Source organism: Pseudomyrmex gracilis, unplaced genomic scaffold (genome assembly GCF_002006095.1).
Source record: "Pseudomyrmex gracilis isolate BER0280 unplaced genomic scaffold, ASM200609v1 scaffold_46, whole genome shotgun sequence".
Lineage (NCBI taxonomy): Eukaryota > Metazoa > Arthropoda > Insecta > Hymenoptera > Formicidae > Pseudomyrmex > Pseudomyrmex gracilis.
Window position 1 is genome coordinate 217,651 of NW_018020630.1, and position 27,354 is coordinate 245,004.

Below are 27,354 nucleotides of genomic sequence, written 5' to 3' on the forward strand. Positions count from 1 at the left end.
CCGTCCTCCGTGATGTCGAGTGGGGATGCAATCTTGATGTATTTCACCTTCTCCTCATCTCTCTCCTTCTCCTTTCTCTCTCTCTTTCTCTGTCTCTCTCCTTCTCTCTCTCTCTCTCTGCTCCTCTATCTTCTCACTTTACGTTCTTTTTCTTCTTCTCTCTTTCTCTTTCATTTTCGTCATTTCTGCATTTTCCCGTTTCCTTACTACTTCCTGATCCTCCTCTATTAGATCTTGAGATCAGACGACGAAACAAGTGAAAGCCGTATGTGAAGTTATATTTACTCACCCGTAGATGGTTCTTAGCACTTTTGGTCAGTTCTATTTGGATTCGAGTATTTTTTTTTTTTTAATACAAAAAACGACTTATTTGATTTTAGTAGTTTTAGTAAAACAATTGCATATTTTTTTTGTTATAAATAATAAATATAGTTTTTATAGTAATAATTTTTCTGAAATGACTATAAATTTCAGTTCAGATAAAAATTAATATTATCGATATTTACTTGATAAAAATCAACACTATCGATATTTACTTTGTAACTTTTAGACACAAAAGTAACGATCATAAGTACAAAATATTACATTTGTAAAGTGACATAAAATTTCACTTATTTATTTTAAAGTACTGCAACAAATCCGAGAGATAATAAATACCATATGATTTCGAACTGTTTTAAACTTTATCGTTTTTGTGTTGAAAGTTACGACTACAGATAATACACACACACACACACACACACAGACAAATATACACAGAGCGTCTCGCTGCGCTTATAGAAGCGCGTTCTCCTTTTTCATTCTCGCTTTCTTCTTTTATTTCGCTACTCCCGGAAGTTCTATACAGAACGAGTACTGAGAATGCTGTATTGCAAAGATTTTCTTTCCTTATAAAATTTTATTGTTATCAGAATAGCCACTCTGCATCGATGCTTCTTCTCGTTTTCCTTATGCTTCAGTAGTTTTTAACGTTTGTTACACTGAAGAAAAAAACTATCTCACTCTCTCTTAAAATAAAAAAATTTTATTTTATTCAAAAAAACAATTTACTTAGTGAGTACTAAAGACATATTTACATGTATATATTCAAAACATGTTTTCTTAATTTAAATATTTATTTACATGCTTACAAATATATAATTCTCAACTAACTATTTTTATACTTTAATTTATATTTTTTATTTTAATTGTATAGAATATTTATCAAAGTGCATTTTTGTGTTAGAAAAAACTTAGTTTTTAATTAAAAAAAAAACGGTTACATTGGTTTTATGGAATATATTGGATTAATTGATTTAATTTTAATTATGAAAAAAAGGATTTAATTGTAAAATGATATAATAATTTTATTTGAATTTAATTAAGAATATGTACAAAAAAATTAAATTAAAACAACGATACTAATAAATGAATAAATAAACAATTTCTTCAATAAAAAAAACAAATATTTAAAGAGAATTTATATTTATTCGATTTAAAACAATTTTTTTTTCAGTGTATACTATACCGAAATTAACGCGATATCTGAGATAGAAGACATATAGTGATATAAAATTGTGCCACAGCACGATTTATAATTATAAGCAAATTTCGCGATCTCTTATTTCATTTACATAATTCTTAATTTGTACTAACTCAGAACGAAACAACACTCGAAAGTATTTACGATATACAATGTTAGATACAGAGGGATGTTTTTTTTTTAGCCGATTGTCAGAGTTACTTCCTAGGAATAGGGAGGGATTCCGAGAGATAAATAATGTCCCCTTTCTCCTCCCTTCCAGACACGAGATAGGTAATTAATCTGTATAATACGCCATAGTTGGAGTCAGTCATCTATTTCTTCTTGCGGGAGAAATTTCTTCGTTCCATCCCCTGGACAAAGACAAAGCGAGTTCTATTAGTGATTTTGAATAACATCATTATTTCTACAAATGCGCATTATTAAATGTACAATATTATAAAATCAAAACTTTATACAAGATCTCAGAGAAAATTATACTTATATATATAAGAGAAAGAAAAATTACTTTTAAATAAACTTTTATATGAACATTTTTGTATTAAGTTTGAAAAATAACAAACAAAAAACTATCAGACTCACATTAAAAGAAAAGATATCGTGATAATATTTTGTTGTGCTGTTACATCTTTTTTTTTTTCAGCAAGACTTTTGAAGCGACTTATAAAGTTATGTACAATATAGCTTCTGAAAAGTTTGTGAAAAAGCGTTTTCAAAGCCGCAGCTTATGGCTGCAACGGCGCAGCCCCTCGTGTCGGCGTATTACGCCAAGATAAATCTTTAAAAACGGTCGACGCTTACCAGGGGGCGTTAGTCAGCCCCTATCTGAAAATATACAGCAAACTCGCCGATTTAGAAATAAACTGTTTACAGCGTGTTACTCCGCGCCGCAGGATATCCGGGGCATACTCATCCCGCGCGCACCGCCACCCCGTTCCCTCCTCGCCGCGTTGTGTGAACGTTGAGAAAAGGGTGAATTCCACGTGGCGCACAGAAGTGGAAACGAAGGTAGGAAGAGGGTGGTAAGCGGAGGAGTGTGCCGTGAGGCATTTCAGTACGTTATCTAAACGCGTTGAGTTTTCGTCTCGGGGTGAGCCGGGAAAGTTCAGGTGGAAAGGAGCAGAATAGCGGGCGGAAGAGGAGGGGAGAGGGTGATCGCGAGCTCGCTGGCATTGCTTAGCCGTTTATTCTTCATAGCAATGGTTTCGAGGGTTTCTCTCTGAGAGTAGCTGCTCGAAAAGGAGGAGGAGGAGGAGGAGGCGGCAGGGAGAGGTGAGACAGAGTGGGGATGAGATCAAGATATAACCACGGAGAGAATTACTTTCAGGCTCCCAGCCGCATTATATCCACGCCGCTTCGGCGGGGGTGGGTTACAGGGGTGGCGGAGGAGGAGGATGGACCGGTTGGTTCAGGGCGATAGAAGAGGCAGAAGCAGACGCGAAGTGGGGGAGGTATAGCCGAGGAGCGGCTCTTTAATGGCCGGATCTCGGAAATTGTGCGCACATATATCTGCTGGCAGATTTATGAAAGTGCTTTTCTTCTGAAGTGGGGAAAGCTGCTGCTGCTGCTTCTGCTGCTGCTGGTGCTGCTGCTGCTGGTGCTGCTGCTGCTACTGCTATTACCACCGCCACCGCCGCCGTCGTTGTTACTACTGCGTTCTGTTGCCGCCGCCGTTGCCGGCGGTGCTGCTGTCGCTGTTATTGCTACTACTACTGGATTTTGGATAGTGCCGGTGGTGATGGTGACGGCGATGTTGGTAGAGGAGAAAGCAGCGGCAGTAGCGGGGGGAGGCGGGCGATGGCAAAAGGAGAGGGGTTAGTATACGCTTTACCCCACAACCCAGGACTTTCGAGCCTTGCTTCGCCCTCTACTCACCAAGCCGTCTCACCTTTACCGATCGAGGGGAGAATCTCGCTTTCTATCTTTCTCCCTACCCTTGCTACACTCGCTCACCTTCAATGCAAACTTTCCTTCTCATCCTTTCTTTTGCGATCTCTTCGTCTAGCTAACACTGGTGTAATTTTCCAGTGGGAGATTTATACGACGTTAAGATATGTGTTGTATACCTTACTGCTACGCCGCGCCACTTTTCGTCGCAATCGCACTGATTTATCGAAATATTTGCCGAGCGACACCGCGAGCGACTCTTATCGACCAGATTATTTTCGCGCCACTGAGACAGCGTTTTACAGAAGAAATTTCTCTCTTTCTTTCTTCCTTTTTCTCTTTATTTCTAATACACGATAACACAAATACGTTAATTCAAGATTCTTTTTTAGCACAACATGTTGAAAGAAAAATTTATGTGAAAACAGAGAGAAAAAAAGGAAGAATTATATATATATATATATATATATATATATATATATTCATATTCTGTATGCAATTTCCAGTCAACATATACAGAAAATATTTAAATAACCATACTCGTAATTTTCTTTTTTTTATCACCGTGTTTTTTTCGCTTCAAACGTATTCAACTTAGTTTCAATTAAAATCATTGCCGAACTTGTAAAGGGGACGAAGTCTGAGCGGATCGCAAGAGTAAAAAATAGCAATCGCGATTTGATATTCACTCGCTTTTATTACTTTTTGGTTTGTTTTCCAACCATCGCCTTGCCGTTTTCCCATCGACGAGCCTATATTTTTCTTCTTCTTCGTTCTTGTGTATACGTGACACACTTATATGCTTCTTTTCGGAATACATCACGAGCTGGAACTCTCGTATAAGTATAAAACAAAGCTTCCACCCCTTGGTTTCATCCCCATCGGCGCATAAACGGGGCCGCTTACCGAGAATGCGATGCGGCGCGCAGCACAAGCGTGCACGCGCGCGCGCGCGCGCGCACGCTTGGGGTGGTTTCCTTCGCTTGATTTCTCAACGTTACGTATAAATTGATGCGTCGTATGGGGAGGAGGGAAAAGCTCTCTTGCGCTCAGTAGCGCGCTTCCCTTTTTAAACGGGCGATATTCCACGCGGGATACTGAGCGTTCTCGTGGGCGATGATGTGGGGCCGATATTCACCGTTGAAACAGATCGCATCGCAATTTCCGCGTTATCCTCGTCGCTTCTCTCTTCTTTCGCGTCGGATGGTTTTACTTTCGAAAAAGTTCGTTGCGCGCAATCGAGATTTCTACTTAATTGCTCTTACACGCGTTCTCTTTTTTATCTCGTATAAAAAAGTGAAAAAAATAGTAAAAAAATATTAAAGTAAAATATTCTATATTTTATCAATATTACACGAGATTATAGAAAATTTTATACTAAAATGTCTTATTTTGATAAAAACACACGTAAGCTTTGTCTTGTGCATTTATTTATATTTTTGTTTACTTTCTACATTGTTCTATTAAAAAGTAGTATTGCTGTCAAAATATTAAAATGCGTGTATCAGAGAAAAATGCAGTCGTAAAAAATTGTCAGGCGTCAAAAATCGTTACAAATTACAATTGCTATATGTTGTGTGCACAATGGATTTTTCTTTTCCACAGTGCGATTTATAGATATTTATATATTTCGAACACAGTTTGTGTTACTTTAGATGACAGTTTCTTTAAATATCGTCGCTTATGAAAAGCGGTTTTTATGCAGTGACTTCGCGACAATGCAGAGAAAACGCGTGATAAAGCGTTCGCTGAAGCATCAGAAAACCGATCGCAGCCAGACGAACAGGCGGAACATCATCCGATGTTCTAGCGAGTGCAGAATTTACCGGAGCAGAAGTAACGGTTGGCGTGGCTGTGACAGCAACCCTCTATCTCTTGGTTTAACCCTCCCCCCGCGCTGCTCTCGTTCTCTTCTTCCCCTCGAATACCCCCTTTACTTCGACCTAACGTTTTCACCGCAATTCGCCCCCTCATTGCTGCTCAAACGTCTTAAGCGTCTCGCTGTACCTGACGTTCGCAATCTTCTTGAACTCTCAGAAAATTATAATACGAGGAATCCTACACCAATCACGATTAGGCGTGGTTTCTTCTTTTTTTTGTTGCGGAAAATGAAATTTCGCTGAAAATACGAAATTAAATGAGATTGTCACTTTTATCGCAAACTCATGTTTAAACTACTATCCTTCTTTTTCCATCGCTGTAACATTAATCCATTACATTAATCCATTAACATTAATCCGTTACTAATCTTCTAAACAAATTGCAACTTGTAAAGTTATTGTGCGGTTATTTGTAAACAAACTTGTTTCTCTTGTGCTAATATTTATTGTAAAACCACACTTCTAAATTATTGTAATAAACAAATAAAATATATACTTTCTTAAGTTGGAACAAAAACAAGTATCAAGCTAGTATGAGACAAAATTTTGCGTTGTGTGACGTGTAGAGAGAATAATTTTGGAGGCGGTGCTTTACATATTTATATATTCGGTTATGAATGTGAGACATCTCGGAGGGATGGTATTGGTCCGTTGGATCAAACCAATCCATAGCCTGGGGTTATCATATCTGTGGAACGATACGCCCTCGCTATGCTCCACCCCGAACAACAATAATTTAAGAGCGCACGAAGGGTAGTCACCACCCATCATTGTGCCTGGAAAAAAAGCGAAAAAATGAAGATACGCGATTCCGAGCCGGGAAAATGGTCGGCAGAGTAACTTTATGATGCTTTACAAACTTGTTTTTTCTTTTATTTTTACTCTATTTTTTTTAAATAACTGTTTTTCAAATAAACATAAGAATTCCAGATATATTAAAAAAAAACGTAGAAAAACAATTATTATAATGTCATATTGAAAATTATTTACGTTTAAGAGAGAGCAAAAACAAAATTCGATCTCCAGGTAGGCATGTGCGTCGAGATTGAACTAAGACTCGTGGAGGATCAGAATCTTGACATCACCAGAGAGAAATCTTTGGAAGTCTTGGAGGCCGCTAGGAATGCTAACCCTCCAACCTCATTAACATCTCGCGTTTCCATCACCCTCAAGCTTCTCCTTCTAAGAAAACTATCTTCATCGCAACAACCGGCTTTAATATTTCGCATACATAAAATAGCTGAGTTTTATGTTTTCTTCCTTTATCGAAGACGAGAAATTAGATTGAATATATGTAATCGCGTCTTGATATTTGTTACAAAATTAGAAATTGCAAATCTGTACAGACATGCGCTTAATCACAAGTAAAAATCCTGCTTACAATTTGGAAAAACTTGTGATATATGAAATTAACATCTTGACGCCGGATTAAGGAAGAATCCTTCTTGGCGCCGGAAAAATGTCGAAAAATTATTTTAATTGCTAAAAACTTTTGCACCACTTGAACGAAGAGAAAACGAACTATTTACAACGTTTTATCTATTTATTTAAAAAAAATGTATACATTAAATACCGATTTAAAAACTGTTTACAGCTTGTGATGAAAAAACGCGAGAGTGTAGAATTGTTATTGATTGTCGTAGATAAGTACGCGTCAGAAGTTTGCGTACTCGTTGACGGACACGCGAAGTACGCGAAGAAGCCTATTCCGTGGGATCGAAGGAGTGCGGATAGTAGACTGAATCGAGTGGAATGGAGCGAGGTGAGTGGAGTGGCGTGCTGGAACCTGAGTCGGGATGTTTACGTTGGGGAAATCTTACTAAAGGATGATGGTGCGGGGCGGAAAACAGCTGGGCAAGAAACCAGCTCGCATCTCATAACGAGGGACTTTTTCGTCTTCCTTTATTTTTCCGGGGGAGCGTTATCGAGGAACACGAGGTAAAAGAGGATGGCGGCGCCGGAAGAAATCGGCTGAGAGAGGAGTTCAAGGGGCGAGGTGGTCCGGGTGGCAATTATGCCTACCGCTGTCCCCGGATAATATAAAGTGTCCCCTCGACCCGTGCTGCCTTCTTTGTAATCTCGCATAATTTATTTCTCGCTATTGTTCCCACCATCGAATTTTTGCTTGCCGAGGGAGAAGAGGAGAGTTAGCGGCGGCGACTCGCGGCGACCCGCGTGATTTTACTTCGCCGAAGAAAATTCCGCAAGTCGGAATTTTGTAGCTTCCTTGTGTTCTCAGCAATCCTCGAATTTATTGTGCGATGCTCTCCAGAATTTCACTGCCGCTCTTGTTATTTTCTTTTTTCTCCTACCTCTCTTCCAAAAAAGCGTAAATATATCTACGACACACAGATTACTTTCGTTTATATAAGGTAAAAGCGTTTTTTATGTGTCGCAAACGATTAAATATTCTAGTTGCGTAGTTTCGATGCTGTAAAATTTATTTAGGTAACAAATAAACACGCGAGCAGAAGACAAACGTACAAACATTATATCGAGAGATGTTAATTTATTTTTTTTTTATTTTGCGCTCGCGCAAAAATAACATTCTTTGCTATTGTTATATCGTCATACGTAAACACAATGACGCACTAAAAGAAATCAATTGCAAGTAATGTGTGCGTGTAAATAAACAATTTGTACAGATTTGTTTTCTCTTTAACTTCAACGTGTTAATTTTAGGGGAGAAAAACAGATTTGACGGAAGAAAAAACTCATTGGGTTTTATTTTGTTGGTAATTACATTTTAATGTAAAGTGATTTATTTTTCTAATAACGTCTTCGCGCGAAGACACCACATCGGCTATTGGGGTCGGCTCGATCGACGACGGTTAATCCGACGCGATCAACCGGGCGAAAAATATCGAAAAGCAGTCGGTTTATACAGAGCAGTAGAGTAGACAATGCACACGAGGCGAGCGACCGGTCGCTATCCGCCTATTTGATGTTAGTACAACAGCGGCGCCGTGTTTGCGTTGAGGCCCATATTGATTGCCACCCCTGTCGCCACCCGCTCGGTGGTACAGCCACACCATATCGTGCGATACCACCCCCGAAGCGTACACCATAGGAGAGAGAGTACGTACCGCGCGCGCGGCTGCATACTCTCTGCACACATATGTACGCTCCCAGACTATGTCGTCGCAGTACAGTTTGGCCGGCAGGTATACCGGCAACTAGTTACTACTACGTCACCCGGCGATATTAACAGCGACAGCATCGTTGTCAGCCACAGCGCCACTAGCCGAGATTAACATAAAGCTAACGTTGCTCCCTGCCTCTTACACCGCACCACGCTAAACCGATTCTCATCAACAGTTCTATGACCGCTCCCTTATCATCCGTGGATATTCGTTTGTCTAATCTGCATGACACACGTTCCGCTTGTTCCTCTTCTTTCTCACCCGTGATTCGTCAAACAAATAACACGATTCGACCGTGAAAAAAACAAAAGGTGATTACATATACGCGGATTCGCTATATAAAAATTATCCGTGCGACAAAATTCGTTTACGATATATTTTCGAATGTCACAACACAAGATCCTACTTACAAGATATATATTATACTCGATAGTAAGAAATAACAAAAAACTATTTTAAAAAAATAAGTAAATTTAACTCATTTTGTTTTTTTCGTTACTCCGAAAAAAAGAAAATGTTATATGTACAAAATACGCGACAGCGCATTCAGCGTATATGGCTTTCATTGACCGAAAATTTCACGTTGTTGGAAGAAAATGTTCTTTTTTTTTTTTTTAAAAAAAAGGTTTCACCACGTTTCTTTTTCCAATAAAAAGATGGTGTGTGTGTTACAATTTGGTATTTTAAAATAAGAATACAATTATAAAGATATTAATTTTGTTCATAAATATAATGAAAAATACAGGGAAAATAAGCAGCAATGTAATACGGATACATAACACACAGCTTATAGTTGAAAAGGGAGATGAAACTCGGTGGTAATGATGGTAATGTTCGCGGCGGCACAGGGGTGGAACGCGCAAGTCTTCTCCCGTATCTTTTAATTATTTAGCTAAGCGGGATACGAGTTACGTTAGTTATAAATGCGCTTTCCTCTGCATGCTCGGGCAAGGTTTATGACCCTAAACCAGCTAAGTTGGGAACAGCAGCGTTCGTCGTATAAACTGTAAAGGGATTTAACTTTCCTTTCAGTGCGAGCCCCGTTACCGGACTGGCATTTTCCCTCTGCCCGCCTCTGCAAAATTTCTAGACCCTCTTATCGCGCTAATCCTTCGTGTGTTAAATTACCTGTTATTTTCTCTATGCTAATATCCTATTAGTAATTTTAACGTTTTTTTTTTTTTGTATTCCGAGCTGTTCCGAAAACTTTGTGGCCGAAAGATGTGCCGATTAAAACTAAATCGTATATACAGCGCGAAATCAATTTTGTATCTGCGTGCATATACTCAAAGTAAATAACTAAAAAAAAGAGATATTTTAACACCAGTCCCTTTTGTCAAATTATAATAAAACCTGCTCTGTGTTTTCGCATTATCGAACTGTAATCCGACGTGTGACCCCTGTCATATGTATTATATAATAATTGCACACATATCTGATCGAGTTTTAACCACTCATAAAACAATATGACAGATAAAACATGTTATAAATATAATGTGCAGATACATATTATATATATATGTATATCAACTCTAGTAACTAATATAAATTTATATAATGAGCTAGCACAAAATTATACATGCTGAGACAAGATTAAACATTTATCATTAATGGAAACGCGACGAAATTTCTGACGCTCTTTCTCTCTCTCTCTCTCTTTGTGTTAAGCTTCTAGAAATCCCCATCCTCCTTGGAAGAAAATGATGCGTGGGTGACAAATCAGTCGATTGAGCCGCGATACCCTCAGCCGGACCGGGCAGCGGCGGTTGTAGCGTTGTCGAGCTGGCGTATAGTGGAGAGGAACCAAGGGGACAAAGAGGGAGGGGGGACAGGAGGGGAGAGGCGGAATGGCTGGATGGGTAGCATCGGATTCTATCTTCACGTATTGATCAACGCCTCGCCACCCTCCTACGGCCGAGGGGGGAAAGCCCCGATTGCCACCCCCGCAGCTGCCGGCCGCAGCTACGGCCACTGGACCGACTACTGGACTTGCTTGCGCGTGTGCGTGTCCATATAAATGTGCCTCATCTCCTGCGTTTCGGACTATAACCGTCAGCACACGCATGTTCATCCATTCGTCTGAATACGGGATGAACACTGTACGCCGCTCGAGCACCTGTTATTTCGAGGCGTACATTGTGTAGGATTGATTGTTCTTCATGTATGATCGCCTACAATGGATCCTGCTTGATAAAAGCGGCTCGATTCTTGAAAACTGCAAACTCATTGTTTGTTTTTCTTAACTCACAAAATGCAATTTATATATGTCTTTGAACGCAGTGAGAAAAAAATTAATTTCGCAAAAATTAATATTGCTACGCGCATTGTTGCATTCGAAGAATTTCGACTTTCGATCAACTATTGTACAATCAGCATGTAAATCCAATGAGAAATCTCATCTTGTTTGTAATTTACAAATTACCGGGAGGGACTGATATATGACGATGATAATACAATAAAAGTTGGAATGTTCTAATAATTGTGCGCGCGTATTTGGTTTTACTGACGTGTACGTTCTATCGATTACAATGGTGGTCCATTCGCGAAATCTTTACTTTTGAGAGAAATAATTTTATTTTAATAACGACACGTTTTTGACGCAAAACAAAAACAAAAAATTATTTGTGATATTCAAATGTTGTCATTATTTCTTCTCCTTAGAAAACTTACACAATGAATCAATTCTGAAATACGACAAAAAAAAAAAAACGAAAACAAAAGAAAACTATACAAAATATTTACAATTTTATACGTAATCAATTATTTGTCGAATAAAGAGAGAGAGAGAGAGAGAATATATAAGGAATGAGGAGAGAAGAGGCGGACGAACGTGCGCATTCTCTCTTGTTTAGTTTCTTAATTCCTCCGCGTTCTCAATAACTCGGCTGGTTATGGCGCCATGGAAGATGGGAGTCCGAGGAGGAGGCCAGTGGCCGGTGCGGGTTATTGGATGGTCGCCTCGCACTTGTCACGAGCGTGTGGCCGTCAGAAGAGATGGGGGTCGGAACCAGAGAGAAACAGAGACAGAGAGAAAGACTCGAGGAATCGGGGGTGCTGGAGAGTGCTTGGAAGTTGAGGATGCACAGGGTGGTGCGGTGAGAGGTGAACGAGAACGGGAGGCGGAAAGGGGGGTGCGAGAGTCGGAGGAGGATTTGGAGGGGCTGCGAGAAAGCATCATAGGCATTCCGTAAGACATACAGCCTTCTCCATGGACGCCTGAACGGAATAGAGGGGTGCTGGTCAGTGAGGGTTCTCTAGTTCTGCTAGTGACCACCGCGTCAATACATGGGGTCGGTCGCCTGAAAAAGGGGTTGCGCTTGCGCGAAGCCATATATATACATTCTAGCATACTTGCTGACCGAACGGTTTCACAAATCATCGTCGTGTTACTAACTATATCTCTTTGTCGGTCCCGATCGCGCGGGAGAAGAAATGCCGATCGATTTATTGAAAGCGTGACAAATATCGGATGGGTATTATAATAAATGCAAGAGAAGAAGCACAAGTACGCTGAATAATTCCATCAACTTGACGAGAACGTTAAGTTACGAGTATATATATATATAATGTAAAACAATTGAGATGTTTGAAACGCGTAAACAACTTTTATTGACATTACCGACTTCTGCTATAGATTGCTATTTACCATTTTGTTTTTTGTTGAGATCCGATGTTTAAAAATTGAATTCTAAAATTAATGAACTTAATTCTTCTCTTATCAGAAATCAATATTATAAATTTAATAATAAGAAAAAAGAAGGAAGAGAGAAAAAAAGCGGCGAGTCTAACGTGAATAAAAAGATGAACAAAAACTGAGAAAGCTAATGTCGCATGTTATTGCAGAAATATAGACACACAATTTTCTTGTTCATTTTTAAATGTCATTTTTTTTCGAAAATTAAAGTATAATAGAAAAACAGTTTATTCCCTCTTTCTCTTTTTCTATTTCTCAAGTATTTTTACACACGGCATAAATATTGTTTAGGTTGCGTGAAAAGAAATACGAAATATTTTGTATGTATTCTAGAAAAGAATTATACTCACACACACACACACATGTATATATTCACTTTATTTTATATAATATCATTTGAAACAATTTAACATATACATAACATATACACACAATTTATAAATGATACTGTTTAAGAATAATTTTAAGAGTTTTAATATGTTAATCTTTAACGTCGGTGCGCGCGCGTTAACCCATTTGTGTTCGGATCGATCGATCCTTTTTATCTCCTCATCCATAAATGCAAGACAGTGTAGTGAATAAGGACGCAATATTGCCGAGGTAATGTTTCTTCATTAGCGCCAAGCAATTTTCTTTATGGCAACAAATCTTATGCCTTCGGCGCGACGATCTTTTTCTTATACTTGTTCGAGACAGCCATCTTCTTCTTGGAATGAATGATTCGTCTATCGCTTAAACTCTGTCAGTCTTCTCTTCTATAAATGAACATAGTGCAAACAAAACAATATTTACCTTCGTGTGCGCAAACGTGTCCCTTCAATTTTCAACAATGTATTTTTTTCATTCGAGAAAATAATAAGAAAAATCGCAGATTCTTATAATCTATAAAGAACTGTTAAAATAAAAACTGCTGTGTGTCAGTTAATGTGATAACTTTAACTTTTTATAATAATTTAAAATTGTTTTTTTTTTCAATTTTTTGTATCATATGTTTTAATCTCAGCAAATTAAAACTGTGCGATTGCAGCCGTTGATATTAAAACTTAGGTTTCCTCTTTTAGAGAAAACCTGAACTTATTTCAGATATTCGACATCGTTGATCTTACAAAAATACAACGGATATCTTGACAATTTCTTACATGATATGGCGGGCTCAGTATTTTGCCGTCCTGACGTATATTGAGCATGGTATTCGTGCCGAGGAGACAGAAGCGAGAAGCGCCTTCCTGTCGAGCTAATGTATTCAAATCGTATGCCCCCCGCCACTGCGCACCGTCGATATATTAAATGGAAAGATTGCAAATTTCCCGACATAAAGTGCCCGGCGTAAGACTAATGGTGCGGAGGGCCGAGGGTGCTGCGGAAGAGAGAAGGGTGCCGTCGCCGGCGCTACCCGCGCCGCTACGCGCGGCGGGTGTTGGTTGCGCAGCATAAAAGAGCGCGTACAAGGAATGGGGGGGGGACGCGGGAGATAGATCGGGTAAAAAGGACCGTCTCGTGAGTGATTAGGGCCCCGCATGGCGCTGCACATATAGAAAGCGAGAGTGTAACGGGGATGGCCCGTAGGGTCAATCTGAGGCTAATCAAATCATGCAGCTTCCGACCGAGTCGTAGTCTGTAGTCATCGTCGCCGCAGGGGATTCTATCGCCTTGATATTCTCGGGGTCCGGTACTCCCCGCTTTTCTATATTGCCGCCGTCAACGCGCCGCTGGTAACTCCGACACCCTGGTCGCTTGGTGTGTACGAGCAGATTGCTTGGCCGCGCTTTATTAATTCCATCGATGTTGGGGCGTCAAATCGTGCCCGATCGCCGGCCAAGTGACTAATAGAACGCGTCTGGCGACTGAGAACACGCGCGCGCGCGCGCGCCAGTGATCGCGGTTGATATGCGCTGGCACTAACAGCCTCGTCGCTACTCCTGCTCTTAAATATGTATAACATTTTATATCAATGATATCATCGAAACAAATACTTGTAATCAGTATACGAGTTAAATTATATGTTTTATATTTACAGTGTTTCTCAAATTATTAAATATAGCAAATATAGCAAATTTGAAAGATTTGTAATTTGTTTTAAATTAAAAAGGTGTATTTTTTTAAATTAACAAACACACATCAAAATTAAATTATTATTAGGTGTTGTGTCAGTTTAACAAAAACCTATGACCTTTCAATGATTTGATTTTCTAGTTAAATAGATACTATTTATTTTTAATATGCATGCGCATTGTAAAATAAATTATTTGTTCAAATCCTGCAATAGAAATATTTTAACGGATTTTTATTAGCGACGTATATAGAATATCCTAACTTCGTAACTATTAACATAATACATTTAATGATATATTTCCAATGCCTATATATACATATGTATCTCCAAGATAAATATATAAAAGAATATATAAAAAAATTAAATAATAATATACTCTTTCTTTTAATAACTAAATAAAGTAACAAATCAAATGTTTGCAATAACTTGGCCGACATTTTATTTAAAGCATCGCGTTTCACGAGTGTTTTATATATATGGGAACGCGATTAATGTTGGATCCAATATAAGCTGTCATGTCGCGCACATTTCTCTCGAGTTGTGTTCATTAAAAATACTCGTTTCAAGCTTGTGTCGCGTTAAAGTTTGAAAAAAATTCCGCTTTCAAGCGCGACGTTGTTCTTGATCGATCTCATAAAATTTTCAGAAAATTAGCGAATCTCAAAGTTGTATATTTCAGAGATGTGATTGTTCGCCGTACACTGAATTTGCTCCATCGCCGTCCCCGCTAATGGACTTGTCAACGTATTTAACCAACCAGTCGATTTCGCCTATCAGTCTAATATCAAGGCAGAGAGAAAGTGTGTGCATGTGCGTGTAAGTGAAAGAGTGGGAGAGAAAGGAGAGAGAGAGAGAGAGAGAAAGAGAGAGAAAGAGAGAGAAGGAAAGAGACGGTTTTAATCGCTTCTGATCGGCTCATCGCCCGATTCGTCCCATCGATCCGTCCGCGGATCATTGCCATCGCGAGACGCGGCATGAATCGGGAAAGATATTCGCACGGATGAGCCGGCGCATATATTCGCTCCGAGGTTAGGGAACTGAGGAAGATAAGCAAAGCGCGATGTGGTGTTGCATATTGATTGACGCGCCTGCTACCGGATCAGAAGGCGAGGGTGGAGAAGAAGAAGAGATGGAGAACCCGAGGCGGAGGCCGGAGCAGGCGGCGGAAACGCGGAGGGAAGGTGTAATGAAGCACCGCGCAGACACACCGCCATGAATATTCATAATCTAATACCTGAACTGAACTGAACTGAGGCGGGACGAAGTCTCATCATCTAGGCCTTCTGCTATATTAGACATTATTGGCGGGCTGAGACTGCCAGAGAAGCAAAAAGCAAGAAAGGGAAAGATAGAAAGAAATAGGGAGATGAACATTTGTGAAATATTTTTATGTAGATTATTAATTAATTGCACTTAATTCTTTATTATAATCCGCTTTCACAGTGTCTTATATTATCATCATAATGATTTTTGATTAAGTGGTGAGAACTTATATGCGCGTGTGTGTCATGCATCGCGAAAGATTCCAAAAATTTATATGCAAGCAGTTTTTCAGATTTTTCAAGCCTAATTTTAAAGTAGCTTTTGTCTTTTATTAAAACTTTAAGAAAACCAGTTGAAATACATAATATTTAATATAACATTTTGTTTTTATCGTTTTTTCGAGTTACGTAAAATTGTAAAATTGTTTTCACAATTACGATTGCGAATTGCACGTTGCATTATAACAAAGTACGTTTTATCGGAGAAATGTATAATTTATACATATCGAAAATCCAAATAATTTCTAACACTTTGATTTGCCGCGCTCGACTATTGGCAACTATGAAAAAGTTGTAAGCCGTGAAGCCATGTTCTAGATTACGTTCTTAAGCTTAGCTCGATGGTAAGCAGCTGAGCGGCGTAGCAACGCTCTTCTCTGTCGAGTCAATATCCGCGCGATATTGCCGTTTTATGATAATGTTATCAGCGCCCGGCTCCCGATGAGCTAGCACGATACCAACACCGGCTTACGTGCGTGCGTGTCGCGTAACTGCTACGCGATGACATACGTATATGTACGCTCCCCGGCTCTCGGAGTTTCATCAAACCCGGGATTTAGTAATCTATCGAGATTTATGAACGGCGGTTCAATCCCTCTCTCCGTTCCGCACGCCACCCACCATCCCTCCTCGTCGTTCCTACTGATTGTACCCATTTCCTCTTTCCACGCCCCACGCGTTTCCTGCTCTCTTTCCTATGAAATGAACCTGCAGCTTTCTATCCTTTTGGATTTTTATCGTTCGCACACAGGGATTGAACCGCATCCTGCTGAAGAGGCCGATTGAGCTGGCTCGAAGTCGATCTGATTAGAATCTCTCTCGCTGATCGACACGTGTTTTCGTCCACGTTGACGATAAGATTTTTTTGTATTATTTTACGCGAACGGTTTGTTTTATTTAATAGTAAATTTTAATTTTTTTTTTTTTTCTGTTAATGACAATTGTACAATTTCGATTAGTATTGTTTTCACAAAAAGACGCGAGTCTCGGAAGCGATCTTCTATAATTCGTGTTTATAGCGCCGGGATGGAGTCCTTATATATTTTTTTACGTCAGCGCTATAATCCGTTTAGTACGAAATTGATTTGAAAAGCAAGAAAGCTTGCGAAGCCCGCGTTTTCTGGTGCAAGTAAACATAAATAGAGAGAATAAAGTTTTGGTGGCATCAAGCCGCGTCTTCTGGCTTATAAAGTATTCGTAAAGGAGCGAATCGGGCGAATCGCGGAACGCGATGGGGTTGAGCGGGGAACCGACCGGGGCGGTTTTCGTAGGAACGAGAGAAACGTCGAGGGTTACTGAGGCGACGAGACGCGACAGGTCCTCGAAAAGGATGCCGCGCTACGACGACGGAAGGCGTGACGAAGTGGTGCGCTCGATGGGGATTTTAGTTTGTTCAAGTAAATTATATTCAGGATGGTAGACATATATATGTACATTTGTCTCTCTGTTTCTCTCTTGCGCCCGCAATTTTCTTTGCCGTCTCGCTTTTGCGCATTAGTCCTGACGCAAATTACAAGCTTCCGCGACGGTCGCCTCTCACACTGCACCCTTTCCCCCCGCCCCAACCAGACACCCCACTGTCGATCCGCTCGCTCGCTCACCAGCCGCCTGGTAAATTCTCCTTGCCTATCATGAATTATTAATTAATTGTTTCAATTAACGGCGCAATTTATTATTCAACTCGCAACGACATCCACATCGCGGTCGATGTGTTGATTCCGACATTTGTGCGCTGCCGTTGGACGAACAATCGCCCACGTCGCTTAAGCGCAAATTCAAATTGGGATTATGTTTATTTGTTTGTTCGAAATATAATGCGCATTTCTTCTCTGCGCAGCATCTGTTCAATATATGTATTATATGGAACGCACAATTTTATTGATCGAAACAATTTGTTGTTTTCTTTTAACGCGCATCTAACTTTTGTAACTTTGAACGGACAAGAATGTCTATTATATCTGTTATATATTATTTTTGAAGAAAACTAGTAATACAATATATATGATCATGTTGAAAATCAATTTATACGCGGCGAACAAACGTTTTCACCAATTCCCCAGAGCGCAGCAGCTTGAATCGGTAATACTCTGTGACAGAAGAAAAAATATACGTTACCTGCTTGATGGCGTCAGTTCAATCGTGAAATGAATATTTACCTTCGGCACCCTAATGCAACGAGTCAGCTATCTCTTGCTCGCTTATTAATGGGGATATCCCATCCCATCCGTCTATACCTTCCTCCCTTTTCGCCTATTTACCGCTCACCTCGGCAGACACGCAAACCGCAAACTTTGATAACCAAGCGGCCAATTTCCGGTTGCGGTTCGGCGATCGGTGAAGTACTTGACTTAACGGCGTGTTAAGTCTGATCCAGAGTGACGTGCGCTAATTTGCATGGTAGAAGACGTGTTCCTTGTTATCGTCAATGCTGATTGATTAAATGCACACACATCGCGGCCGCGATTCAGATTGCTTGGGTTTTTGTCTCGATAATTCTGACACAATACGGGATATTATATCGTTACAAACTCGATGCTCATAGGGGTTTTAATTATGATTTTAAAACGGAAAATGTTATTTCACTTGAAGATATTCGCAGCAAAATAATTCTCAGACACAAATATTATTCTATAAAATTTCTGCAAATTTTTTATTGACAAGAAAATTAAGATATTGTAACGTGAACCGTGCAAAAAAAAAATTCTTTGTACTTTTAGATCACATTGTCTCTGTATACAGAGAGTTTAATTTATTACATGTAAGCAAATTGAAAATATAAGAATATTTGTTTTTAGCGTAGCATTTAAACTTTAATATAAAACCACTTGAATATTAGAACGGTCGAGGCAAAAGGTGAGTTCGCGTGACGGTTACCATCGGGTCGCTGATTGTTTGAACTAAGCAGTATGATGAGAGAAAGAGAGAGAGAGAGAGAGAGAGAGAGAGAGAGAGAGAGAGAGAGAGAAGCAAGCTCAGTTTTAGTGCTTGACGTGACGCCAACCATTACGTTTGGAACCACTTAATTATAATATCGCCCAGAATTAAACTCTCGATCTACTCGGTGCGAGCACGTGCTTGTACCGCAATTATTGTGCCCATCTCTTGTTATTACACGCAAAAGTGAACGGGATTGGACTTCCGAATCGCTTCTCCTTTAGTCGTTATTATAAACAGCGTAACATATACACAAACGACTTTGTCACAATACACTTGCGCACTTTAATTAAGATAATAAAAATGTAACGGTCAAAATTCGAATATGTATAAAACAATTAAAATATTGCAAATAGTAAAATATAATATTAGTGATATCAGTTGATAACATATGATAATTTTACTTTGCGTGTGTGTATATTTAAGTCATGTTAACTCTTATCTCCATCATTTTATTTTAGTATGGGAATAGCTAAAATCCCACAATTTTTATGGCGTGCCGACATGTTGCGGCTCCGTTGAAAGCCGGATCATCCACAGATAACAGGGTGACAGTGGGCATGAGAAAAATTAGAGATGTATGTACGCTTGTAATCCTATTGAATGGCAACAGGACGCATCAAATGGCCGATCCACGTGACAGGAAAACGTGTCGAGAATTATGGCACATCCCCGTTGCATTTCGACAATAGATCATTACGTTGTATTAAGGATATATTATGACAAGATCGCGTTGTCACGTAGAATATCTCACGTTCGAGTGATAAACTGCACTGCTTTTTTTTTCTACGCCATTACATCAAAGCGTTCGAGCTCAGCTGCGAGAGAATTTAAGTGTAACTCTCTCTCTTTCTTTCTCTCCCTCTTTTTGTACCGTATTACGCGCACATCACAGAATAAAAATGTATATTATTTACAAATTACAAATTACAATGTACAAAAAAACTAAAACAAATGTATCCGGTTTTAAGATAATTTCTCACATCTGATAGAACAGCTTACTGTTAATCTATAAAAATACGGTTGTACTAAAAATCTCAATTGTACATTGTGATTACTGCGATCAAGTATCTCTCTGTCGCGAGAAAAATAATTTTTATATACAGTCCACATACTTCTTTGCGAATAAAATTTTTTTTCCAAGAGAACTAATTTTTTATCTTTTTTTCTGAGATGAATCGTCATGTTCGATTGACCATTTGAGCGCTTTGGGGGTGCATTGCCAACGGGGAATAACCGGTCACGCGTAAGGAGAAGGCGTATTATGTATATTAGGGGTGTCGAGGATCAGATAACCAGGGCATTTAATAATGCTGTTCCTGTCAAAACATACAGTGAAACCAACTGAGGGTATAATGTAGATAAATTGCTCCATAGAGAGTGAATGAGAAAAAGAAAGAGAGAGAGAGAGAGAGAGAGAGAGAGAGAGAGAGAGAGAGAGAGAGAGTAGGACAAAGGATGAAAAAGAGCGCGAATACTAGAGAGAGAAAAAGAGAGGAAGGATATCGGGTGTGAGCGTAACCCCTCCCTTCGACCCTTGTCTCGGCTATTACTTGAAATCATTCACAGGGGTTGTTTCACTATGAAGTCCAGACTGAAGTTTTTACGCATAACACTGTGTAAACAGTCTGTGAATCATTCGCACAATATTGCAAGTTGTTAGTGTAGATACAATTATTTCCCACAAGAGTATAAGTTTTTAAAAACAACTTCACAATATCAAATTGGAATTATCAATGTAATGCGTGAACTTAAAAATTAAGAGGGTAATGTGAATAAAAAACACTGATGTTAAGATTTTTAATAAATTAAATTTAAAAGATGTTCGCGAATAATTTTACAATCAATTGATATATTAAATGATTAAATGATAATCTAAATTTTTTTTAAATATAAAAGCCAAAAAGGATGTTGATAACTTCAAAGCAATTTTCACTTTGTTGGTCGATATCTATTAGCGATTGTCAGAGTTGTCAAACATTCTGAAAAATTCAAATTTGAAGTTGGAGTTTGACTGTGAAACGAAATTGCTCTACTGTCACATTCGTTCTATTGCCACTAGATATACGATGCTATAAAAAAAAGAGTAAAAAAAAAAAAAAAGAGTAATCATACGGCGCTGTTATTGTCGCTGCATGGTGATACAGTTCTTTCCAAGTTTTTCGAAATAGCAGTGAAACATTGTATCGATCCGTACTAGTGACGTTAGTTTTGACCAAATATTTGCCGATGGAAATGAAACCTGCTCGACGCTATTGATCGTTTTTTTTTTTATTTTTGCGCTGAAATTTAATTGTTCAATGATTTTTTTTCGAAATTTTAATATTTTAAAATTTTCTTTCTTCTAGTGTGTGTGACACGGATAGATAATATAATAATTAATTTTTAGCACAAAATAATTAATAATATAAATTACGAACGACGCAAGTGAGACTCTTCAAAATCACTTAAACAAAAAAAAAGGATTTTTTAGACAATCAATCGCGAATAGTAGGTGCGTAATATTCTGTGGAAGTGTGTTGATGTCAATCTAAATTTCTTGATTGTAAACAAATATATATACTTTTCTTCTCGATATATATTTCACTATATTTTAACAAATTATTATTTTTGGATGATTTCTCTCATTATTTTAGGGAAATATACTCGGAGAAATTCTGAAGCGCGTTATGCATTTTGTAATTCTGCAAAGTCCAGGATAGCCGAGTCGAATGTGTAATCAGGCCGCGCAGCGTTAGGACAATTAGTCAGGTACAATGCTCGGATAATATTATATTACTCGGAGAGAGTGGTGAAGAATAGATGTAGCTGGTGCGCCGCTTGAAGGCCGAACGAGATTTCGCCGGCGTTGGATGAGCAGAATTGAGCTACTAAGTTATTCACGTCGCACTCCAGTCATGCTCGGCGAGCCCGACCAGACAGTTCCGCGAGAAAGCTTGCGCTATGGTTAAAGCCAGATTGGCGGATAAGGGCGAATTGTCGAGTCGTTAAAGCCAGTTTTCTCGTGAAAATATATTCTTCGTTTCTCGACTTCCACCCGCAGGTACGAATCGTTTCGTTAAACCCGCTCTATTGTTCCGCGCGCGCGCCACTTCTTTATTTTGAATTTGTTTCTCACTGGCGTGAGGTATTTGTGTGTTTTTGTTCAACGATAATTCATTTACTATGGGAGAGAGTTTGTGCAACAAAAATTAGATGTATAACAAAGTAAATCAAAGAGAAAGGACTCTTGTTTTTCAGAAAAATTGACAATCTCGAATTAAAAAACATGTTTTATAAGAAGAAATGTTTTTTAAGAATCAACACGGATGTACGTAATATTGTTGCAGTAAAAATTATACGCAAATGGTTTTTCTTTCTATTACTATTAATTAATATTTTTTATTTAAATTGATTACGATTGAATTTTGATTCGAATGGTTTAAAATTAATAAGAACTGGTTTGAAATCCTGCAATTGTTCAATATAAATACATGTACGTAACAAATAGTGATAGAATAGAATATCGATTCTCAATTACCAAAGCAAGATTATTTTAACGTAAAAAGTAAAAGAGAGAGAGAGAGAGAGAGAGAGAGAGAGAGAGAGAGAGAGAGAGCGAAAGAGAAAGAGAGAGAAAGAAAAAATCATCTTTCTATATATCTTCTAGATTTATACATACTATATCGTGCATCGAATCGAACGTATTTCTCCGTCTTTTCCAATTTCGTTCTTAGAAATAGAGTTTCAATGGAGTTGATGAGGTTTCCTCTAGAAAATACACACTCGACGTGGATATTCTAGGTGGCGGGGTCGCGGAGAGCAAAGAGGGAGACTGGTCTCAAAGTTTCTTTTTTTTTCTTCACAGGGGAATGTATCTCGGGGGCAAGAGTGGTGCGAGTCAAGGGGTTTGGTCAGCAGCAGAGATGGACCACGCGATTCTATTGGTCAGATGTGATGCGCATGAGCCGTGGGGGGTGAATGAGAAACGACGGCAACCTGCAATATAACCTGAAGAAAGACTCGATCGGAGTCAGGTCACGTAATGTTCCTCCACCTCTTCGGGCTCTACTTTATAACTTCTATTAATCCTTTCGCATCGGGGCTTAGCTTGTCCTAATGAAAAATCTCTTTCTCACAACTAAATACGGCTGTTGTTCGCTTCTTTGTATCTTTGTATGTATGCGACAGAATGAAAGATCTACGGTAATTATATTTTACAAAAGATTTAAACGATGTTACATGTATATGTATATAATAAATTACGTTGCGTGAAAATTTATATCCGAGTTGCCTCGGATTGACATTGAAGTAAAGTAGCTTAATGGTATTCCGATCGTCTGAGGGGCTACTTTGTCTTGCCGATTAACAGCAATAATACTGCGAGGATTACGTTTCTTCAAAGAGTTGTCTTGCAAGATGTCGTCAAAGTGGGTGGACTAATTGGGTCAACGATTACGCTCAATGTGTCTGAAACTGAAAATCCGGAGCAGGTGGTAGAAAGTAGAAGGAAGGGCTGACGTTCCCCTCTCGATTCATTCTCGTGGAAAATGAACAGTGAAGTTGTAGCATGAACCATCGCCGCGACATCTGCGCTAATTTCACACCAAGGTGACTGCGTCCAGCGAGCCACCCACCTAACTGAACGCAGTCAGCTATTCTGATTGACTGCCTGCTTTCCAACAACGATAGCACCGCTAATAATCAGGCAAGAGTTGCCTGCACGCAATGTCCATCTAGATTGGAAACCTCTGTTTCGCGTTATCGACTTCACCGCAAATCGTTATTGCAATCCCGTTGAAATGACCAGCCGTTAAAATGACCGACCCTAAGGCCATGCGTCAGTAGTTATATATTTATTATACCGTATTATATTGTCATATTGCGACTAAGTAACTTTACGTAATTTTCGCGCATACAAATCTTATATCGTGTTATCTTTTCTTATTCACATTCTTATCTTTACAAATGTCTTTTCTTTTTACGGAAGTTGTGACACTTATTAAAATTTTTAGTGTTTCAAGATATTAATTTTTTATATAAAAAATGAGTATAATGAAAGTAGCGACAGAACGCTACTGCACTAAGATATTTAAATCTTTGCTAGCTACACTTGAGTATCACGTCCCACGGCACATCAATTTTTGTGTGTGATCGCGGGAAATCGTTTTTTGCCGTGAACAAATTCAAGGGATACGTTTCTTTCGTTATTGAAGAAAACACCAGCGGCGCTATAAGTTAGCAGTGAATATAAGAAAGGGATAGAGGGAGGGGGTGGGATAAGGTGGCAGCGGAATGGTACGTGCATCAAGGAGTTTGGGTCTTGACATATAATACAGAATCGACAGTCGATGGGTTCGTGAGTCTGACAGGGGAGCAAGAGCGTGGAAGACGGCAGACGGGGATGGGAGGAGGACGGGAGTAACAGGAGGATACGACGAGATGGCGCGGCGTAGAATCCGACAGGGGGGACGGGGAAGGGAATCCTGGCCGGAGGTGGAGGAGAGGGTGGTGGAACAGGAAGCCACCCCCTCGAGGTTCGCTCGTGCCGCGCAGCACAATATCGCGGCAACATAACTCTTCTCCCCTCGTTCATTCCCCGCAACCCAGCGGAACGGCAGAAACATCAACCCTCATCCTCCTCGCCGGGTCGCTTCTCCCCTCGCTACCCTTCCCCCCTACCCGCCCCTTGTTTGCTCCCCCTGTCCTCATCCCGTGCCCTCACCCTCGCCCTCAGAGAGCGCCCGACCGCCTCTCTTGTCCTCTTCCTGCCCCAACTTCATCCCTCGGTCCCCTCCTCACACGAGCGCGCCAGGCTTCATCCAGCTACACCTCCGTCCCGCCCGCTTTGTTTCAATAATACTGTTTATATTGGAACGCGAAGCATTGATCTGTTTGCGCGGCGACCGCCTCGTGTCCATCGTGCTCGAAGATGGACATATCATGCAGGGGAAGAGATGATGTGCGGCGGTTTTGATATGAGCCGATAAAACTGACCAGCAGACTGAGCGAGAATCGTAAATATATATTTAGAAATAAATATGTAATATATATAGTTAACATGTAACAGTTTTTCTGAAAAGTCATTCTTATGTCACTTAGCGGTTCGATCGCAAATAAATATCTCATAATTTCTAAACAAATTAATATCAAGTTAATTAAAAACTTATTTTATGATCGCTTGTTCGTATCTTACGAACATCTTGTTTACAAAACTAGTTATTCTATTGTATTGAGAAAAAAAAACAATATAAAAAAATTCTCATCTTAGTAGCGCAGATGAACTTAGTACTTCTTCCACTTCGAGCAAGACGTTTTTTCAACTGAGCTTCCAAGACATTAGATGATATACATCATCCAATCTCTAGTTAGATTTAGAATACTAAAACATTTGTTTTTAATACAAAAAAAAATAGTTCTCACAATGTAAGTTTTTCTACTAAGATAAAAAGTAATACTGCGAAATGTTATCTTGCAATCTACTTTCATAATAGATTATTTTTTCGGATTTTGTTACAACCTTCCAAAAAATTATTTTTTTGAATTACTTCGCTTAAAAAAAATTGCTTCAATAAAAAAAAAATTTTTTTTTAAGTTGATTACAAATTGTATAATTATATAATTGTAATTTAGGAAATAGAGTATATAATCTTATTTTTATCTTATTCAGCGTAATGTTTAAGTATAAAAAATATAAATAATAAAATACAATAAAAGTTGTGTATGTATGTGTGTACAGCATGAAACTTAATTTTCCTAAAATATACATAATTTTTTACGCAAAATGATAATTGAAAATACTATAGAATTTTAACAATACATTACTCAAATATTTATCTTAGAACAAAGCAGCCATACTTTTCCCAAAACAAAACAAAGAACAGAGTGAAAGAAAAAGCTACGTCCGCCATTGCGTAAAAAGTCATCTGCTTTTGAGCGGGTGATATCATTTTTCTTGATCATGTCTGTTAAGGGTACGCTGAGGGGTGACTCGGAGGGACACTGAGGGTCGGACCCTCGATGCTGAGTCTTACATCTTCCTGACTCCGCCTTGGTTCCCGCTTTGATCAGCCCACAATTCCAAACACCCACTATTATGGACGATCAATTCAAAAAATGAACTTTCAGTAAAATTCATTCCATAGAGAGCGGTCACCCCACTGTATTGAATTCTCTTTCGTACACGTTTTAAAATTACTGTATAGATAAACATTGTAAAATTATTGTCTTCTTTGAATTTTATTTATTTTTTTTTTTTGCAAAGTCTTAACGTGCGAAGTATATATATATATGTATATAAGTTACAAAACAAAGTTACAAGTCTTCTATGTCATTTTACTTTACACTTTGTCAATATAGAGAAGTACTTTTTTAGTGCCAAAATGCTGCTTAATGTTGATGACATATTGTTTTAATATTGAGAGATCAAAGAATCTCTAACTAAAATAATATCTTTTAATTAAATATTTATTTACTTGAACACACCAGATTTTTATCTCGATTTGATTTTGCATACAAATAAAATATTAAATTTCAAGTACATTTGTAAGCTATACACATTTTCTAGCAACTTTCTTCATTGCTAAGACGTAGCGGACTGTAACATGACGGTCTAAAGAGGGACTGTAACAAGGATGACCGCATTATTCAGGACGCGTTTGGAACAACATGGCAGTAGGAACCTGGGGGATGCTGTAGGAGGAGTAAGAAGGGGAGAGCAGCAATCTTCTTGGCGCGTTTCTCCCGTGCAGCCAACAATCCGCGTCGATAAATAAAGGATTGGCTGCTCCTCGGTCAATATTGATTTTTAAATTGACCGCCGAGCGAATCCGCGCCTTTCCGCTCTTCTTCCTTCTCTCACTCTCTTTCTCTTTTTCTCTCTCTCTCTCTTTCTCATAGCCAAAAGAGGAAGAAGATGAGAGAGAAAGAGAGATAGAAATAGGTGGGAGAATCCACCCTCGAACTCGCGCACGTTCTACCTATCTATATGTCCGTTTGTCGGTGTACACATGTACGTGTATGTGTGTCGCCGTGTCCGCGCTCGCGCTTACCTCCTCGCGGACGAGTGTGTACACATTCGGATAGAAATTCAGACCGCCACCGCAACGGTTGCCAGTATACATGGAATTTGATTATAAATAAATGCGAGCGGGGGTGAAGCCTAGAGCACAGCCAGCTCAACCAACCATTTCGCATGGTGTATACGGGGATGGAAAGAGAGTATAGAGAGACAGACCGGAAAGAGAAGGCAAGCGCGTGACGGTCGAAGAGGCGCGGATGGTAGAAAAGGGGGTGGAAAGGGAGCAAGGGGAGGGGGAGAGAAAGAGAGAGAGAGAGAGAGAGAGAGAGAGAGAGAGATCGAGGGTGCAGCCAGGGTGGTAGTCCACTCCGTTGCATCCATAATGCAGAGACACGGTGTGTTTGCGTTTCCCTAAACATCCCTTGTGTGTTTTCGGATACTCTTGATGCCCGGTTTGTCTGCCTGGAGTTTCTGCTACGAAATTCCGTTATGTATATTCGCGTCCACAGAGATTTGCTTTTGAATTTTCGACGCCGAAGAGATACACATATTTTGACATGCACTCGAGTAAATGTAACACGAAACAGATTGCATTGAACGTACGTGTGCACACGCAAATATATATGTTTTAGAATTTGCGGAAATGAAAAAAAAAAAAAAAAAAACGACACAAATTATAGGATTACTTAACGACCACACGA

General features: G+C 39.2%; 1 long non-coding RNA gene across 1 annotated transcript in view; it reads right to left on the reverse strand.

Moving 5' to 3' along the window:
• Positions 1–1,530: 1,530 nt before the first annotated feature.
• LOC109853328 overlaps positions 1,531–27,354 on the reverse strand; it is a 162,147-nt gene continuing 136,323 nt past the window's right edge. Inside the window, exon 3 of the long non-coding RNA XR_002250102.1 lies at positions 1,531–1,875. This is a non-coding gene — a long non-coding RNA (uncharacterized LOC109853328). The remainder of the gene's footprint in view (positions 1,876–27,354) is intronic.